We start from the raw sequence: 18,140 nt of genomic DNA, 5'->3' as shown, positions 1-18,140 counted from the left end.
TGGGCATCAAAATGGATTCCCCCACCACCACCACCCCTTGCTTCTAACTTCTTAAAGAGTTTGATTCAAATCAATAGGGGGTTGAAGTGCCATACCCAGCCGCGGTCACTATTCTGTCAACGGAGCTGTGCAGCTCCGCAACTGAGCAGTTCTGGCCAACACTGGAAGCAGCTAATCAGTGGGGATGACGGGTGTCGCACCCCCAAAATCAGACTGATCACCTATCCAAAGGATAGGCTATCAATGTTGAAGTCCCAGACAAACCCTTTAAATGTTTAATTTTCCTGCAGCGCCACTAGAGGGGATAGAAGGTATTACATAGTGTGCATCCACATGACTGGGCTGTCGTGTAATACAGGATGAGGTCCTCCTGAGAGGGTGACGTTCTTTTTCACCGCTCTACACTTAAGTCAAGAGATGAGGGTCCTAAACAGAAGCCCCCCCACCTTTACTTGGTCCCTAATCAAGTCTATGAAAATTGAGTATAACTGGAGAACTTGCAGCAGAATGTCTGTGTCTGCATCAGCCTCCTCCTCCCCTCTCCATAGAATGTTATAAGCACCAAATGCTATCTCCTATCTCAGTAATGTTTAGAGAGTAACCATAGTTTTCATAAATCAATAACTGTAATATATTTTCTCAGTGAAATCTCCTTCTTTCTCCTCCTGGACTGATCTTTCATTCTCAAAATTCTCAATTTACCGGTGAAAACAGATTTTCCTATTACTCAGAGAGGAGATTATAAGCACGATTGGTGCTTATAAAGTTCTATGGAAAGCTGAGACATTCTGCTGTGAGATCTCTTCTGAAATGACAGTCAATCTAGCTCCTCCTCTATTCATAGAATATTATGAGCACCAACTGTCATCTCCTATCTCAATAATCTTTTAAAAGATCTTTTAATAGTTTTCTCCGTAATATTAAATCTTTCGGCACTGAATACAGATTTAACCCATTAATTGAGAATGAATGATCAGTACGGGGAGGAGAAAGAATCATATTTCTCTGATAAGATATATTACAAAGTTGCTTATTTTCCCGTATACTATAGATTTATTGGGGGGGGGGGAATTAAAATGGTGATTCCTCTTTAAATGTGATCCGATAATAATTAATCAATCTTCTACATTATGTTGATGGCGGCGTCTGTTCGCCACTGAAGCATTAGTCATATATTACATTGAAGATGGTGGAGGGGAGAAAAAAAAATCTCTTTCATTGTGAGAACAAACAATTTTTTTTTTAAAGATGTTTTCCATTTTTAATTATTCAGTGCGAGCAGGAGCGGTGCTTTGATCTGGGAAGTAACATTGTATATACGGTGTGGATGTAGAATATTGATCGACGTCTCTGCCTCGCGTCCGAGATGAGGACGATCCGGGAGATCGAGGATGTATTAAGGAGTGACTTTTAACTCTAACTCAACTTGAGAGATGGGGGGGGGCATGGTTCTGTTGCCATGGTAACGCGGCTGGGAGATTTCTTTAGGGATTTGCAAGAAGCAGAGGCATTAAGAATGAGCGATGTTAGTAGCTGAGATGTATTGATGCCTGCTCGCCGCGTTCACACATTGTACACCATCACACACCCCGCGGCGGCAGCAGCAGCAGCAGCAGCACTGTGAGCAGCATCTGGAAAGAAAAATAGCAAGAAATATTGGCCCCCATTTTCTCGAATGTGGCCCATGAAATTTGATAGATGTGGGATAGATAGATATTTCAATTGCAGCACGAAGAAGGAAAAGTTGTGGAATTCTAGAAGTCACAGGATGGAGATGTTACTGATTTGAAAATATGGAAACAAAATCTCAATTTCTTCAGTCTGGAGTCTGATCCACATGACCAGGACTTCCAGGTTATTAATGGTCATCTGAGAGGAAGGTTCTGCCGCTGAATGCACTTGGGCAAATCATCACGATCCTCTGCTGGCAGCTCCTCAGTAATCAGCGACCAATGACGCCCCAATGTGCTCGATGGAATACAAGTCTGTAGGCGCTGCAGCCATGGGAGCAGGTTTAGGCCAGGCAGGCGGCTCACAGTAGTACGAGCAACATAAGGTCTGGGTTTGTTGTGTAGTAAAATGACTCCTGAGACACTTTCACACTCCCTCATGAAGTCCTCTTTATGGCGTTGCCCGTGTCGTTTCCAGACCAATTTCCAGATATCATTGATTCAAAGACAAAAGTGAGACTGACGGCTGAAAATAACAGACCTCCATTCAACCCTCAATTGTCATCTTGCTCGGCACCATGACAGCTTTTGAGCACGGTGACGTGAGGACCGTGGTCACCAGTAGCTGGACGTCCGGTTCGTGGCCCAATGTCGTGCACACGCCTTCTGATGGTTTGTGTAGACACTGACTAATATCTCAGCCTTGATCTGTGATGGCTAATTTCACTTGCAGTACAGAACGGATCGCTACGTGGCTGTGCCGATCTCTGGAGCTGGAGATCACATTGGCAACGCCATGAAGAGGCCTTCATGAGGGAACATCACACCGGTATTATGGTGCAGGGTGGTGTGATGTGCAGTAGCCGGACACCTCTAGTCTTCTTCATTCCAGTGGCATAAACCGCTCACCGTCATACTGATTTGGTAGTGGAACCAGTGGTGTGGCCAATTCTCCAAAGTGTCCCAGGAGCTAGTGCTACTGTGATCCGACTGTGTGGCCTACACCTGCTCCCATGGCTGCAGCGTCTCTGGACTTGTCTCCCATTGAGCACATCGGGGACGTCATTGGTGATTACACAGGAGCTGTCAGCAGCGGATCTTGATGATTTTCCCAAGTTCATGCAGAGGCAGAACCTTCCTCAGACGACCATTAATAACCTCACTGACAGCAGCCGAGGATGTAAGTCCCAGGATTTTCCGCACGTGGCTCATACTCCAGACTGAAGAAATCCAGATGTTCTGAAAATTTTGTTTACATTTTTTTCATTTTCAGATCAGTAACGTCTCCACCCGGTGACTTCCATTATTCCACCGATTTTCCTTCTTGGTGTTGCGATTTCATTGTGGAGAAGTGTAGATCTATAGTTTGCCGTACTTTCGTATGCTAGGACAACGTCACATTGTCAGCAGCTGTTCTATCAGACGAGATAAACCATTACGGAGAAAAACTCAGTTTTTCATTTCTGCCTCCTGAATCTAAGTGTCCCCACTATGTACCTCTACAAGTGCCCACCAGCAGTATCACAAAGCTAATGGGCACTCGATGACCCTGTAAACAGGCGCGTGGATGCAACAGCGCAGAGAATGAGGACTCCGTAGTGACTTACCCAACATATATTTATGTGATTAACACGGATATATGAGAAGCCTGCGGCACAATATCAAAGGGTAAAGCAAACAGTGGAAATACAGTAAATTATTATACACTGAGAATACAACTGTTTGGCTAAACTGAGTAATTGTCATGATCCATGCTGGATCAGGACATATAAAAAGCACAGGTAACCTTTTTTTTTTCCTAAGCTGTGCTTAAGGTTGGTTTTTGCCCGCGGTGGCCATTAGGATTATTGCACTGTGGTGTCGTTTGTTCTAAGTTTGCCCCCGGTGGTGGTGAGCGTCATTGCACTCTAGTTCTTTAGTTAAGTGCACATCATTATTATGCAGGTGTGATTGCTGGCTCTGCTATAAAAGAGTCACAGGTGTTGCAATCGGTGTTGGTGATAGTGTTCATTTCAACCATCCTTGGTGGAGGAAGGCGCTGGAGAGCGTTCCTTGCAGCACTGTCTTAGCTTGGTGTGAAAGGAGTCATAGGGGATTTCCTTGTAGCTCTGACAGAGCTTGGTGGCGGCGATTCAGGAGGAGAGCTGCATTCTGGTGGTGGACTCTGTTGCCAGGAGCAAGTGCAACAGAGTAAAGCTAAGTGGTGTTTCCCTGTTTGTGTTTCTCCTTAGTGTGTATTAGTACAGCGGTGGGGCCAGTGCCTGCACCACCCAGCTCCCTAGCAAGGGATAGGTGTAGGGTGTGCTTGGGCGACAGATTCCTGATCGGCGCCCGGCGTGGAACCGGCCTAGTGAATGTTAGGAGCGTTAGGGACACTGACTCAGGGGAGTGCAGGAGGTTTCCCTATCGCAGGGCCCACCGTTGTATCTGTTTCCCTTCCCTTTGTCTTGTTGTTTTAGTTACCGGCCTGCGAGCCGTGTCACACAGGACAGTATCACGTGCCGCGTCCTGTTGTTATAGTTACCGGCCTGCTGGTCGCGTCACACAGGACGGGTCCACGTGACAGTAATAACACAATTTGTTCACGCACTATTGTTCTGTTGATACAAGTATTATCGTCAGGGGTGTTTTGGACCTAATAGTGCATGATAGTACTATTGGACCCGTCACTGTCGTCACTCTCTTAGGCAATATGAATCGTCGTACAGGCCGTAACGGGAGTCTACCATCCTACGCGTTAGGCCATAAGTCCCTCATCAATCAGTCCCTTTGATTAATCACACCTGTTACGCTGGCAGCCATAGTCCCCTGAAGCACGGCCCTAGTCCCCTTTTTACCGTACATCTACAAGTACACCGGAAGTTACAGCTTACACAAAAGTCTCTCTCCTGCGGCCTAAACATCTCCCTCTGCACTGGCTCTGCACATTCGACTCCGGACTGTTCACTCAGTTATTCATTCGGTTCCTCACTCAGATCTGGTTACACATAATGGCGTCTATAAGCCAAGTCTGCTCACTGCACATCCTTCCTGCTACAGGTCCAGGTGATGATTCCTCCCCCTCTCTGCCCTCCAAGCTTTTTCTAATTAATAACTGCACCACAGGTGTCACTTGACCTGGTGTCTACTCCAATCTCTTCCCCTCAGGAACCATGGACTTAACCTTACAGTTCCTGCCAATGCAGGTCTTATTACTTTTTCTTGTCCTACAACATTTGACCAGCAGATGGCGGTGCCTGCTTGCTGACATTCTATTAGGCCTCAAACTATGGAAATCTCTCATTTGTTCTTTAATTTGCAGGTAGTGATGATTGGGAGGGGTATGGTCCTGTGTAGATGGCGCTGGAGACTCTGGAGACTATTACTGTGACCCGGGGAGGAGGCTCTTGCTGATATTTGTTATATACAGTGTAGCTGCTCATTATATTACGGATTATTCTCTTTCCGATAATTGACCGTCTTACATTATTATGCAGCCTGGTGCGTCGCCCTGAAGCTGGGAAACCCATATTAAAGTCCAATCCCATTGTGAGTAGATTTATACATGGATGCATGGAGCACAGCGTTGGAGGGGATTAAGAAAAATATTAATCCATTCATGATGCTTTTTCATCAGTGCATTTGACGGTCTAGACCAGGGGTCCACGACTTTTCATATCTTAAGAGACCCATTCTATGAGAAGAAATATTAGATGGAGCCTGCGTGCCCCTATGAAGGTAATCATTTCTAGAGTCCCCCTATAGAGTAATAATGGCCCGAGTGCCACTTTATAATGTAATAATGGCCTGAGTGCTACCCTATAAAGTAATAATGGCCCGAGTGCCACCCTGTAAAGTAATAATGGCCCAAGTGCCACCCTGTAAAGTAATAATGGCCCGAGTCCCACCCTATAAAGTAATAATGGCCCGAGTGCCACCCTATAAAGTAATAATGGGCCGAGTGCCACCCTGTAAAGTAATAATGGCCCGAGTGCTACCCTGTAAAGTAATAATGGCCGAGTGCTACCCTATAAAGTAATAATGGCCCGAGTGCCACCCTGTAAAGTAATAATGGCCCGAGTGCCACCCTGTAAAGTAATAATGGCAATGGCCTGAGTGCCACCCTATAAAGTAATAATGGCCCGAGTGCCACCCTGTAAAGTAATAATGGACCGAGTGCTACCCTATAAAGTAATAATGGCCCGAGTGCCACCCAATAAAGTAATAAGCTTTCCTTTGCCCCCACATCCGATCACTGGCTCGCTCTTGTTATCTGCACCTCAAAAACATTTCTAGAATTCGACCTTTTCTTACTTTTGACTCCCTAAAAACTCTGACTGTTTCTCTTATTCATTACTATTGTAACTCTCTTCTAATCGGTCACCCTCTTACCAAACTCTCCCCCCTCCAATCTGTCTTGAATGCTGCTGCCAGGATCATATCCTCGCCAATAGTTACACCGATGCCTCTACCTTGTGCCAGTCATTACACTGGCTACCCATCCACTCCAGAATCCAGTACAAACTTATTACCCTCATCCACAAAGCACTCCATGGCTCAGCACCACCCTACATCTCCTCCCTTGTTTCATATACCACCCTACCCGCGCCCTCCGTTCTGCTGATGACCTGAGGTTAACATCCTCAATAGTCAGAACCTCCCACTCCCGTCTCCAAGACTTTACACGTGCCGCGCCAATTCTTTGGAATGCACTTCCCAGGTCAATACGATTAGTCCCCAATCCCTACAACTTTAAGCGTGCCCTGAAAACGCATTTATTCAGACTGGCCTATCACCTCAACACATTAACCTAACTATCCCTGTGTGGCACAGCCAAAAGTTTTACCATAACCAGGTTCCCAGCATCATGTTCCCACATGCTTTATGCATCTATCAGCCCTCTGTGTCTGTACTGTCACACACTTAACATTATGGCTGGTCCATACAATCAGAGCAACTGTTACCACCCACCTTTCGTGTCTACCTCTTTCCTCATAGACTGTAAGCTTGCGAGCAGGGCCCTCACTCCTCTTGGTATTTGTTATGATCTATGTGATTATCGCTATGCTGTAATGTCTATTGTCTGTAGAAGTCCCCTCTTTAATGTAAAGTGCTGTGGAATATGTCGGCGCTACAGAAATAAAATTTATTATTATAATGGCCCAAGTGCCATCCTATAAAGTAATATTGTCCCGAGTGCAACCCTATAAAGTAATAATGGCCCGAGTGCCACTGTATAAAGTAATAATGGCCCGAGTGCCACTGTATAAAGTAATAATGGCCCGAGTGCCACTGTATAAAGTAATAATGACCCGAGTACCACCCTATAAAGTAATAATGGCCCGAGTGCCACCCTATAAAGTAATAATGGCCCGAGTGCCACTGTATAAAGTAATAATGGCCCGAGTGCCACCCTATAAAGTAATAATGGCCCGAGTGCCACCCTATAAAGTAATAATGGCCCGAGTGCCACCCTATAAAGTAATAATGGCCCGAGTGCCACTGTATAAAGTAATAATGGCCCTAGTGCCATCCTATAAAGTAATAATGGCCCGAGTGCCACCCTATAAAGTAATAATGGCCTTGAGTATCACTGTATAAAGTAATAATGGCCCGCAAGCCGCCCTATAAAATAATAATGGCCCAAGTGCCACCTTATAATGTAATAATGACCATTAATATCCGCTTATAAAAAAAAATAATGGCCCGAGTGTCATCTTATGAACTAATATTGACCCGAGTGCCACCTTATAGTTAATGGCCTGACCACCCACATAAGCTACCGTAATAATCTTACATGTGCCAACCTAAAAAGGGCTTATGCCTTGAATGCCCCAAGAGTCCACTTATATAGTAGTAATGGCCTTAGTGCCCCCTTATAAAATAATAATGACATTATTACTATTTAAGGAGCAGTAAAAGAGCAGTAAATGCCCCATTCTCAAATAATGTGGTACTGTCAGCCTCTTATAAAATTTTAATGCCCCGAGTGCCCCCCTGAACAAGTAGTATTGCCCCTATGTGCTCCATAACAACAGTGGTTGCAGATACGGTGGAGAATGGCTGTCACCTGAGCAAACAGCCGCAGGATACAGGGGTCTCGCTCGCCTCCGGAGACCCCTGGTCTAGACCATCCTCTCTGAGCTCAACCCAATTCTCTCTCCTATCCTTATAGTTTGTTACAATGTATCGGTGCATGTAAGATGTATCCAACTGTTTAGCTCCCAGAGGATTATCTACATCGGATGCAACTGTAACAAACCCTCAGCTGTTAGAAATAGGTAAGCAGAAGGCAACATTTTTACAATTAATGCAATAGACTACAACTTTTTCCCTTATGAGGTCACACAAGTCTGAATATCCCTGTAAATTCTGTAATATCCGGACAGTTCTGGAGGGCGCCAGGCATTGGAGAAATACATCAGATTTTTGCCCATTGCCGGATATTTTTTGGCAGTATTTCGGTGTGGGTTCAGCGATGCAGGGAGAGCGGCGGCGGCGGCGTGTGTGTATACGACGTGCGATGTAATGAGATTATAATGGGTGCAGCCTGGAGCCCGGGCTCAATTACACCGTAATGGGGGCTGAGTGTTCTCCGCGACGTCTGCATCATTTCCCCGACGTGACATTTTTGTTATTAAGTGTCGCCGGGTTACAATTTGCAATATCTCTCCCTCATTCATCACAATTGTTTCAGGAAAGCGGATTCGTGTCCTGAGCCTCTCCTAGATAAGTGATTACAGGATAAGGCCGCGGCGCGGTGTAGAGAGGGCGCGGCGCTGATCTCGCAGATAGGAGTCTACACGCCGCTGATAGAATGCCGCACCACTCACCGGGGACGTCGTCAATCTGAGCGAGACAAATAAATCCGCCTGTTTATGATCCGCTTATCAAGAGACAGATGTAACCTGACAAATAGACACGCCGACTTACCGCAGATCACTGATCGCACACTCGCCGATGATAGACAGCTCAATACAGCCCGCGCCTCACTCATGGGGGCCGCCCGCTAACTAACAAAAATGAAGCTGTAGGCATAAGATAGAAGTGTGGCTCTCTTGGACTGAGTTGAGGTTGTCCATCTTTGGGCAGAATTTTGGTCTTTGTTTTCCGTTAAAAATGTAGCAGCACCGTTTGCCTTCTACAGCCTCTGTGGTGCAATGTGTATTGCTGGCTGCAGAATGAGTTAAGTGAGATTCTGTCGGTGAGCTCGCTCTGACAATTTCTAACTTTTTTCTATCTGTATTTTTCCGAGATCTTCTCTGCTGATTTACGACCACAGGCCACCCCCAATGTTAAATGTGCATATACATAAAGTGCCTGTTAATGCAAAACAATGACAAATTTTGAATGGAACCCAATTCCAAAAATGATTACATTTATTTAACACATCCAGCCAGAGAGGAAGCGGCTCCGCATGTCTGCAGCCCTCTTTATTCATTTTTATACGTGTTACCGAATAAACCAAATACACATTTTTCTCCATTCATTCTCTACCTGGAAGCAGCCATCAGTGCAGAGGGTTTGGGTATCTGCATTCTGGAGACAGGTTCAAGGGTTGGACCTGCATTTTTCATCTTAGGGCGCATTCAGATGACCAAATAAATTGGACCCAGATCGGACCTCAAAGCACAGATTGTCCGGTGGGTTTCCCGACCTGCGCGTGAGAGCTGTATAGAAATATATGAAGCCGTCACGCCCGGGGTCGGGAGGCCCACCCGCCAGTCTGTCCACTGCAGCATGATCTCACTCCGATTTATACAGCCGTCTGACTGCGCATTACCCTGAAGATATTCTATAAATCATCCAGGGGCCAGAACAACCCTCTCGCAAACTCCATGTGCAGCAAATGTGGCAATTACCGCAATAAATTACCTCCCTAGCCCAATTTTATTTACCCGGTATAAATGCCGCTGTTCTCCTGAATCCGGCGATGTTTTTCTCTTGTTCCAGCGCCTCTCCGTTCCTGAGATATGGCCTCTTCTTCCCTTTATGTAGTCTTTTACAAGTGGGCGTGGTCAAACTCTTCTTCATGGGTGTGCACTTGAGAACCACACCCAATTGGTAAACCAAATACAAGATTTATATACAGGGAAGAAGGGGCCATATCTCAGGAACAGAACGGCGCAGAAACAAAAGAAAAACAATGCCGGATTCAGGGGAACAGCGCCATTTACACCAGGTAAAAAAAATACATATTCATGGTGACAAGTCTTTTAAAGGTGTCATACACTAATATATAATCCTGCCTATCAAGGTACTTGCTTAAAAGATAGCATAACAATTAATATATATTCTGCACCCAGGTCCTACAAATAACCAAAGGAGACCTGATAGCGCAGTTGGAGGTAAAAGTGGAGAATCCCTTTAAATAAAATTACTTTAATTAACCCCCAAATAGTCAACTTGTACATTGAAATGCTGAGCGATTTATATTTCCCGACCAAAGACATAAGGTTTGCATTAATTGTTGACCATTTCAGATGAATTTAATGACCAGCTGTAGGTTTAGGAGAAAAGCTGCAAAAGGTGTGAAATGTAGAGAAAGAATCGGCAGCCGAAACTTACATTGTTTCTTTGGCTTTGGGATTTCTTGGCGCAAACCTACCACCTAGTGGCTCAGTGTGGAAGTGCACTTATGAGCAACACACAATACATGGCAGAGCTCCGCTTTTATCTTTCGCTCTGCCACAAAACGCTGCAGATTTTTTTTTTTTTTAATTTGGGGGGGTATTTTCCCTTAGTGTCACATTAATCTGCTCCTGCGATGCTTAATTCATATCTTGACTGTATTCTTCCCCATTTTTTTCAAGGTCTCTGCTTGCTGTCATTGAAGAATGACGGTCATTTTGTGAAGGAAGATCTGTTCTGATCTCACGTTTGCAATGCTAATTACCATACGCTTTATACCAGGGTCACCGGTTGGCGGCATAGTGCTTCTTTTGCAATGATTTTCCAAAATTGGGGGTGTAAAAAAAAGTTGTTTTATTTGTTGGTTTATAAAAATTGCAATTAAAAAAAAGGCACGAAGGTTACAATGCATCTATTTGTCAATCACGCGATTAGCGTGGATTTTAGTCCCATCGTGATTCACAGCAAAGATGTAAAAAAAAAAAACAATGAGGAATTGATACAAAAATTAGAACATTCCATAACTGTTCGCATGCTGGATTCCATTCACTGACTGCTGTCTAGTAAGATCTGGAAATAGTGTCCCCTTCATTCTCGACATTGAGGGGGGACGGAAATCCTGGAAAGCTCCTTGCAATTCTTTAATCTTCCGCACGTAGCTCCTGTCATTCCCCACTTGGCATAATCCTATTTGTGCAGCCATTAAATATTTACAGGGTCAGGTCGCCCCTCCGTCTCCTCGGGCTGCTTTCCCTCTTACCTTTTGATGCCAGGTAATAAATGTGTAGAAAGTGAACATTTCTCCATTTATATTGGACATTAACCCCCTTGAAGATTCCGCCATGTTCTACAACCTTGGCCAAGAAAATAAAGTCATCACCGGTCACCGCTTCTGAGACAGTGGCCAGCAGTGGGACGACGAGGAGCAGTTTGGGGGGTAAATTCCTGGAAGTTTATTCACTATTATATCTATTTTCGGAGCTGTGATTTGTAAAATGTACAAGGGGGCTGCCAGAATCAGCAAGAGACTAGATCTGTTATATTGTTCTACTATATTATATACTAAAGGGTTTGTCCACCTTTTGGATACTTCTTTACTTTAAATGCATGTATTTGGGACTTAAAAATGATTTCTGCAATTGGGATTCATTAAAAACTTTGCGCCGTTTGACTTTTACAGGCCTTTTATCTCCCGGCACATTCAACTTTGATGCTGTCTGTGATCATAAATCGGCTACGAGAGCTCAGGAAAAAAAAGACATCAAGAATGTTACAGCGAGCTCACTGACAGATTCTCAGTTAACTCTTTCTGCAGCCAGCAATAGATCGTTCAATACAGAGGCTATAGAAGGCAAACGGTGCTAAATGAAACCTAGTTGCAAAAATTAATTTTTAGCCCCAATTTAATCTATTTAAGTAAAAAAAAATTGCAACCAAAAGGTGGAAAACCCCATTAATGGCTATTATACCCCTCTAATCACAATATTGGCCCTATTGTTGAAACACAGACTGTACAGAATGATTTATTTATGATTTTGTCACTGTATAGGAAAAGGATACTGTCAGTTTCGGTCCTTAGACCTGCGGTTTTGCAGGGGCTTGCAGTAATAATACAGGTGCACTAATACCCCCGTAACATGCAGGTCTGAAAATGACCACAGTCTGAATTTTAGGGATTGGGATATAAACCTTAACTGGGATAACTGGTTTTATTTAACCACTTCCCACTCCGTTACCTACATATCCATCATGGAGCCGATGGGGGTGTATGGAGCACTCTCAGGAGCTGAGCCTGCAACCTATAAAGCAGGTTACGGCTGTATAATACAGCCCACACCTGCCTCTAACAGCAGCAGCCAGAACTGATGTATTGACTTGTATAATACGTGAGATGAAACTTGATTACAGGTACAAGTTCCAAATGGGGGCTAATAAATAAAGTGGAAATTAAAAAAATAATAATAACCTGAAAAGTTCTGCAACTTTTGTCTTTCAATTCTACGTGATTTTCAAGGTCTCTGATTGCTGTCAGTGAATGTAAACATTCTGGTTCAGATTTAGACAAAAGTTCTCCTCACTTCTTGCTACCTACAGCTGAGGGTTTCGTTACAATTGCATCCTGTCTAGACAATCCCCCTGTGAGCTGCAGGGCCCTTACATTGCAGTGATACATTTTTATCTGCTCTGATACATTGTAACAAACATCCAGGACAAGAGAGGATGAGGATTATCTAGACTGGATACAACTGTAACAAACCGTGGGATGTGAGTAGGTCTGTACAGGTTTTTAGTGGTCTCTGGATGGTAACCAGAATGCTCCTTCTTACTGACGGCAAGCAGAGGTCTTGAACTTGGTAAAGAATTGAATGGCAAAGTGCGGGGTGGGCCATTTATATGGATACACCTGGGTGGGCCATTTATAAAGTTGGATCCAAAATGGCCGACTTCAAAATGGCCGCCATGGTCACCACCCACCATGATAAGTTTCCCCCCTCCCATATACTAATGTGCCACAAACAGGAAGTTGATATCACCAACCATTCCCTTTTTATTTAGGTGTATCCATATACATGGCCCACCCAAGAGTATCCATATACATGGCCCACCCAAGAGAATCCATATAAATGGCCCACCCAGGAGTATCCAGATACATGGCCCAACCAAGAGTATCCATATAAATGGGCCACCCAGGGGTATCCATATAAATGGCCCACCCAGGAGTATCCATATAAATGGCCCACCCAGGAGTAACCATATAAATGGCCCACCCTGAGTATCCATATAAATGGCCCACCCAAGAGTATCCAGATAAATGGCCCACCCAGGAGTATCCAGATACATGGCCCAACCAAGAGAATCCATATAAATGGCCCACCCAGGAGTATCCAGATACATGGCCCAACCAAGAGTATCCATATAAATGGGCCACCCAGGGGTATCCATATAAATGGCCCACCCAGGAGTATCCATATAAATGGCCCACCCAGGAGTATCCAGATACATGGCCCAACCAAGCGTATCCATATAAATGGCCCACCCAGGAGTATCCATATAAATGGCCCACCCAAGAGTATCCAGATAAATGGCCCACCCAGGAGTATCCAGATACATGGCCCAACCAAGAGAATCCATATAAATGGCCCACCCAGGAGTATCCATATAAATGGCCCACCCAAGAGTATCCAGATAAATGGCCCACCCAGGAGTATCCATATAAATGGCCCACCCTGAGTATCCATATAAATGGCCCACCCAAGAGTATCCAGATAAATGGCCCACCCAGGAGTATCCAGATACATGGCCCAACCAAGAGAATCCATATAAATGGCCCACCCAGGAGTATCCAGATACATGGCCCAACCAAGAGAATCCATATAAATGGCCCACCCAGGAGTATCCATATAAATGGCCCACCCAAGAGTATCCAGATAAATGGCCCACCCAGGAGTATCCAGATACATGGCCCAACCAAGAGAATCCATATAAATGGCCCACCCAGGGGTATCCAGATACATGGCCCAACCAAGAGTATCCATATAAATGGGCCACCCAGGGGTATCCATATAAATGGCCCACCCAGGAGTATCCATATAAATGGCCCACCCAGGAGTATCCAGATACATGGCCCAACCAAGAGAATCCATATAAATGGGCCACCCTGAGTATCCATATAAATGGCCCACCCAGGAGTATCCAGATACATGGCCCAACCAAGCGTATCCATATAAATGGGCCACCCTGAGTATCCATATAAATGGCCCACCCAGGAGTATCCAGATACATGGCCCAACCAAGAGTATCCATATAAATGGGCCACCCAGGGGTATCCATATAAATGGCCCACCCAAGAGTATCCAGATAAATGGCCCACCCAAGAGTATCCAGATAAATGGCCCACCCAGGAGTATCCAGATACATGGCCCAACCAAGAGAATCCATATAAATGGCCCACCCAGGAGTATCCAGATACATGGCCCAACCAAGAGAATCCATATAAATGGCCCACCCAGGAGTATCCATATAAATGGCCCACCCAAGAGTATCCAGATAAATGGCCCACCCAGGAGTATCCAGATACATGGCCCAACCAAGAGAATCCATATAAATGGCCCACCCAGGGGTATCCAGATACATGGCCCAACCAAGAGTATCCATATAAATGGGCCACCCAGGGGTATCCATATAAATGGCCCACCCAGGAGTATCCATATAAATGGCCCACCCAGGAGTATCCAGATACATGGCCCAACCAAGCGTATCCATATAAATGGGCCACCCTGAGTATCCATATAAATGGCCCACCCAGGAGTATCCAGATACATGGCCCAACCAAGAGTATCCATATAAATGGGCCACCCAGGGGTATCCATATAAATGGCCCACCCAAGAGTATCCAGATAAATGGCCCACCCAGGAGTATCCAGATACATGGCCCACCCTGTATATTACAAAGTTTGAGAAGTTTTAAACTTTAATCAAGTTAAATGTGATTTATAGAAAACTCCTGTAAAGGGGGTTGGAAATTGTTGCAGCGCCTTTATTCTGCACGGATACCTCAATGTGACATTGACGGCCCATGCAAAATACATGTGGGATAATCGGATGTTCTATAAGAAAAGGTCAGCTCATGGATGATGGGATTTCTAGCCGGCATCACTCTCTATAATTGTTCTTAAGCTCCCGTATGAGTTCCAGCGCACGGCCGCAGGCTTTAATAGACTTCTTATAAATTGTGAAACTGTAATATAGATTTCCTCCTATGTGACACCAGACGGCCCCCCGCACCGTGCAGCCCACTATAACAGATCAGGATGGGAACATAATGAGATAAAAGCTAAAAATAATTCTAAACAAACAGTTTTATATAGACGCCAACATATTGGGAGTAGTAGTACATCTATCTTATGTATATAAGACACAAAATTAATCCGGAGACTGCCCATAGGGGCTCCCAGGGGCCCGGTCCATAGCAAAAATGACCCTAATGTCAATGTCCTCCTTCCACTCCTCTGTTTCCCCACTTTACTGAGACCCTCCACAAGGGCAGTCGGGATAACTGCATTTTATGCTGAAATTATGTAACCCCTCTAAATGCCCCCCCCCCCCCCCAAAAAAAAAAAAAAAAAAAAAAAAAAAATGGGGCCCAAAAGGTAAAACAACCAAGGGTACAACTATATTGGGTCAGGGGGGTGCTCTCACACCTGCGGACCCTGGATAATAGGAAGGGTCTGAAAGGTCCTTTTGGCCCATGTATATTATTAAAGACCTGTGATAGATGGGGCCGAGTTGGAGATTTTGCATCGGGGCCCACGAGCTTCAGGTTACACCAGAGTTCCTAATTATTTGTATTTATGGGGTCCAGATACTAATGATATCACACCTGTGGGGCTGATTTTAGGCAAAAGGCCAAGCTTAGTGCATCATCAGTAGGGGCCATTGCACAGAATGTGGGCCCCCTGGTTTCCAATAGCTGGTCATAGAGCATCCTTTCCTGGGCTGATAGATTTCCAGCAATCCTCCGCTGACTGTGAACCCTAAAATGCTACAGCGTGTGCTGCCCACCTACCAGCTGGGGCCTATGCAGCTGAATACAGTATGTCCCCCCTGACCATGGCATTTTATGGGGATCAGGTCAGCAGGGGTGCACAGAAAAATCCAGGGGCCTCAACACAAAAGTATGAGCTTGGGCCCCCAGGTGATAACCAACCAACGGGTGATAAACAACCCATTGGGTTCCTGCCATTGATAGAGGGTCCAGCCACCATCTAACCACGTAGATGTGATGGCCGCTGTTCATCACGGCATCTAAAGGGGTGAACTGATGTGATTACAGTCAGCCGCAGTTCCGGGCGCGTTTGCTGTGCAAAACTGGTGGCACCTATTGGGTACTGAGCGCAGGCTCAGCATGTGAGGCCGCTCAATTAGGGGCCTCTCTAATTCTACTCTCTCTCTACATACTGTATATAATATACATGGCAATGTTGGAGAAGTAAACGGATAACGGATGCCAGTTGTGCGGCCTGCCGCCATTGGCGGTACTCTGCTGGGCTCAGGATGTTGTATTCATAATACAGACCCTAAAATGCGACCGTGTTACGTCCATCTGAGCCAGAACCGCCATACAAGTGACCTTTCTATAGGACTAGGCTCTGCGGACGGCTGTAGGCCGTAATGTACGTCCAATTTACATGTATAGCTATGACTTGTAGGTAGGAATATGGCGCCTCATAGTGGCTGCACAAGGCAGCACCAGGTGTGACGCCGAAAGACCGAGTAGTGGAGGGAATCATTCCTTGTAAAAAAAAAAAAAAAAAAAAAAAAGGCACTCGTATTTTCACTCTCTTCCACTGTCCTATTGATGCGGACTCTCTCCACAACACTAATGGCAGCCATTGCAGTGCCGCCCTGTGAGCGGCGCCGGTTACCGTAGTCATTGCCGCTTTTACCGCTCCTTTATTTTCTAAATTCAGAGGTTATTTTTTTTTTTTTTTTTTAAGATTTTCTAAGGTCTGCGGCAAAACGGCTTAAGATTACAGCTCGTTCTGCCTGCGCTTTATCCTCATAAATAATCTACACGCCTTCTGCCGACCCTCGGTTGTCATGGAAACCCCTTCATCCTCAAGGCTACGAGCGGCTCGGCGGAACAAGGCAGCGCCTGCTGAGATCTCCTGCGCTCAGATCAGCCGACGCAATGTTCGATCACATTCACAACCTCCATTAATTATTCCCGAAGCAGACGTGACCACCGACACGGACGAGACGTCATCTGATGATAGCGACCAGATCACCGGTCTATAACCAATGAGGACAATATCTGTCTCTTATATAGAGCTACCGCACAGATATAAGAGAGATGGATTATATATGGATCTATGCATCTAATATATATTATCTGATCCATCGGATATGTGAATCCTTCAATCTGCCCGTCTCATCTATCTGATCCATGTAATAACTGCTCTGCGTATAATATATAAATATATATGATCCATACCAATTATATCTCTTCTGATCTCACATCTATCAGATTTATCTATTATCTATCTAATATCTTTCTATCTGATCCATGTCATTGGTGTCGATTCATCTGATATTTACAGAATGTATCATATAAAAAAATAAATTCTATATAATTTACAGTCATGGCCGAAAGTGTTTGCAACATTGAACTTGTTCAAGAAATTGAAGTATTTCTCCCAGAAAATTATTGCAATTCCCCCCCCCATGTTTTGTTATGCACGTTTATTTCCTTTGTGTTTATTGGAACAATACAAAAAAAAAGAGGGAAAAAAGAAAAATTGGACATAATTTCACCTAAAATCCCCAAAATGGGTAGGACAAAACTGGTGGCACCGTTTCAAAATTGTAAACAGCTTTGTTTCAAGAATGTGATGCGCGATCAAATTTACCTGTGGCAAGTAACAGGTGTGGGCAATAGGAAAATCACACCTGAAACCAGATAAAAAGGGGGAGAAGTTAACTCAATCTGTGCATTGTGTGTGTGTGTTTGTGGCATATTAAACATGGAGAACAGAAAGAGGAGAAGAGAACTGTCTGAGGACTTGAGAACCAAAATTGTTGAAAATTATCAACAATCTCAAGATAACAACCAAGGGCACTGTAGCTAATCTCCCTGGACATGCATTGCAGATAAAAATTCATGAAAGGTTGCAACACAGGTTAGTCCGGATGGTGGATAAGCCCCAATCAAGTCCCAAAGAAATCCATGCTGTCCTGCAGGCTCAGGGTGCATCAGTGTCAGCACAAACTATCCATCCACATTTGAATGAAACGCTATGGCAGTAGACCCAGGAGGACCCCATTGCTGACGCAGACACTTAAAAAAGCTAGACTGCAGTT

The 18,140-nt window shown here is 44.8% G+C and overlaps 1 protein-coding gene and 1 long non-coding RNA gene across 5 annotated transcripts in view; one reads left to right on the top strand and one right to left on the bottom strand.

Moving 5' to 3' along the window:
• The window catches only part of GAS2 (growth arrest specific 2), a 109,155-nt gene that overhangs the window by 84,928 nt on the left and 6,087 nt on the right, over positions 1-18,140 (top strand). The window lies entirely within an intron of this gene.
• LOC141092287 (uncharacterized) lies at positions 1,193-8,766 on the bottom strand. The gene is made up of 2 exons (XR_012232750.1): positions 8,583-8,766; positions 1,193-1,631 (listed from the first exon to the last, which is right to left on the bottom strand). It is a non-coding gene; the product is annotated as an uncharacterized lncRNA (long non-coding RNA).

Source organism: Dendrobates tinctorius, unplaced genomic scaffold (genome assembly GCF_039654945.1).
Source record: "Dendrobates tinctorius isolate UK_male_01 unplaced genomic scaffold, ASM3965494v1 ptg000059l, whole genome shotgun sequence".
Classification (NCBI taxonomy): Eukaryota; Metazoa; Chordata; class Amphibia; order Anura; family Dendrobatidae; genus Dendrobates; species Dendrobates tinctorius.
This window is presented reverse-complemented; position numbering and strand designations above follow the sequence as displayed.